At 42.9% G+C, this 2,406-nt stretch overlaps 1 long non-coding RNA gene across 2 annotated transcripts; it reads left to right on the forward strand.

Moving 5' to 3' along the window:
* The first annotated feature begins 270 nt into the window (after window positions 1–270).
* On the forward strand, window positions 271–1,925 carry LOC147620302 (uncharacterized). 2 transcript variants are annotated; one of them, XR_015261801.1, is made up of 2 exons: window positions 271–859; window positions 935–1,925. It is a non-coding gene; the product is annotated as an uncharacterized LOC147620302 (long non-coding RNA). The 2 variants fall into 2 exon arrangements; XR_015261802.1 differs by having other exon boundaries at window positions 1,117–1,925.
* The last annotated feature ends 481 nt before the right edge of the window (window positions 1,926–2,406 follow it).

Consider the following 2,406-nt stretch of genomic DNA (forward strand, 5'->3'; position numbering starts at 1 on the left):
GCCATCATTGTTGGGATATATCGGTGCCTCAGTGTGTGTGAACAGCCCCTCAAAAGGCTTAGATGTGCGTAAGTGTGTCATAGTGTGTGAACCCACCCTTCCACCCTTATATGGATAAGGGTGCATTAAATAAGGGTCAAAAGGTTTGGCATATTGAAAGGGCTATATATGCAAAGGCCTTGTACTTCATTTAAGGGTCAAAGGGTTTGGCATATTGAAAGGGCTATATATGCAAAGGCCGTGTACTTCATTTTACACATCAATCAATATCAAACCAAGCACTAATAATTGAGTCGTGCAGCTTAGAGTCTGTGTTTCATCGTGTGTCTCTATCCCTCTTCGTTTCTCTCTCTATCCCTCATGGAGCGCTTCCACCCTCCATAGCTATGATCCAGCAAACCTTGGACTTTCAATTGGTATCAGAGCTAGCCATTAAAGGTTTTTTTTGCACTCTCTCCTGTGCGCCTGGCACCAGTGCTATTTGCCACGTCATGAGCCAGCATCGCTTCCTGCGCCACCTGAGTCCTAACCGCGCTGCTTCTGCATCTCGCCTCAGTCGCCAGAATTTCCTAACTGCATCTCGCCCGTGTCCTTTCTCTCTGATGTGGCTGGCAATTCTCTACGCCTATGAGCTACTTCCCGCTGCCGTCTTCTTGCATCAGCACCTGCCCGTCATCTCCTCGGCTCCTGCGCTTTCATCTCACCAATCGACGTGTTAGCAATTCGTGGTTGCGTTAAGGCTTAAAGCCTTGAGTTTAGCATAAGGCTTTTCCAAAGCCTTATAAAAAGGCCTTATTCGACAACATCTCATTTCTAAGTAGGCAGCCTTTCCTCTCATCATTTCGAAGCACGCGACTAGGTGAGCACCTGCAAACAGCAAATCAACAAAAATCGAGTCACTTTACCTCACATCAATAATTGGCACTTGCAACAGTTCTCTAGTGCTCGTTCTCTACCTGGTAGACCAAGATGCAGCTTCTCTTGATGAGGAAGGTAGGGCATTTGGAGCATAATCTCTAGAGATGATGAATACCCAAGAGCCAAACGAGCCAGAAAAGCAGAAGCTGTGGTGACAACACAACGACACTATTGTACTAATCGGTCTTAGTTTGGCAGACACTCTTGTTCATCACATAGACTTCACGCAAGCCGCCAAGCAAATTTGGGACAAACTGGAGACTCTTTTTGGTAACAAAATCACTAATTCTAAGGTTTTCTTGAAGTTGAAGTTCTGTGATTTGAAAATGTTAGATAATGAAGAATTAAGTGACCATCTTGCCAAGTTCTACTCTCACTAGTTCAACAGCTCACTAGCCTTAATAAGTGTGAGCGTGATGATGAGGACAAGGTGGCAGTTCTCACCAAAAGTATGCAAGATGTTACCCGATTTCAACAAACCATCCAAGTCATGCACTTAGCTTCAACATCATTTGAAGATATGGTAGCCTTGCTACTTGAAAAAGACAGAAGAAACAAAGAAATTCAAGCAAGAAATAGTGTAAACTATGACAAAGCTTTTGTGGGAGAACAGAAGTGGAGGACTAACAAGAAGATTCAGTGCAGGTACTGTAAGAGAATGGGGCATAAGGAGGCCAACTGCTTTAAAAAACTGGAGAAAGAGCAAGAGAAACACCACGCGAATCTTGTTGCTGAATATGAAAAGGAACCTGCTAAAGAGGAGAACATGTTTGCAGCAACGGCCCAAGTCTCCCTCGATGAGGTAGATGATGGCAACCAAGGATCACACATGGAGATGGAGAGTCAAGAGTCACTTGAGTGCTCTCCTATATAATAGGGGCATGGGGCACTCTCAAGGGATGTTCTCTTATGTAGAGCATTGTATCTACTCTCTTGCCATTTCATGCTAGAGCTATGTGGTGCTGGATTGAAGACATATTTCTTGGTGGTATGGGACACCAAGGTTAGGTATGTGGTTCTTCATTATCTTGATGTGTGCACCCTTGGGCTCAGGGGTAGTCGGGTGGATGAGTATATGCTTGGATTATGTATGTTTATGCATAGTGATTACCTAGAGAGATCTTTAGGGTTTTAACAGTGGTAGTGAGCATTTTTATGTTAAAATAGGCATTTTTAATGCATTTTTGCGAGTTTCCCAGGGGCATGTTAGCAAAATTTTACTGATTTTTTGTTGAAAATTAGTGGGGGCAGCATGTTGATGCATCGGGTTCTCTCCCATGTGCGTGGCATAATTTCTCTCTCTCATCATAATTTTCATTCAATTTTCTCTTCCACGTGGGAACACCCCTTATGTGGGTAGGTTTGATTAGTAAATAATCATGATTATTGAATAAAACATGATTACTAGTTAAACATGATTATTGGATAGTCATGATTAATTCTTAATCTCCCTATTTAACAGAGGAAGAGATGAAGTGATGAGAGAGG

Source organism: Cibotium barometz, chromosome 32 (assembly GCF_041138505.1).
Source record: "Cibotium barometz isolate CiBa-2024 chromosome 32, ASM4113850v1, whole genome shotgun sequence".
NCBI lineage: Eukaryota > Viridiplantae > Streptophyta > Polypodiopsida > Cyatheales > Cibotiaceae > Cibotium > Cibotium barometz.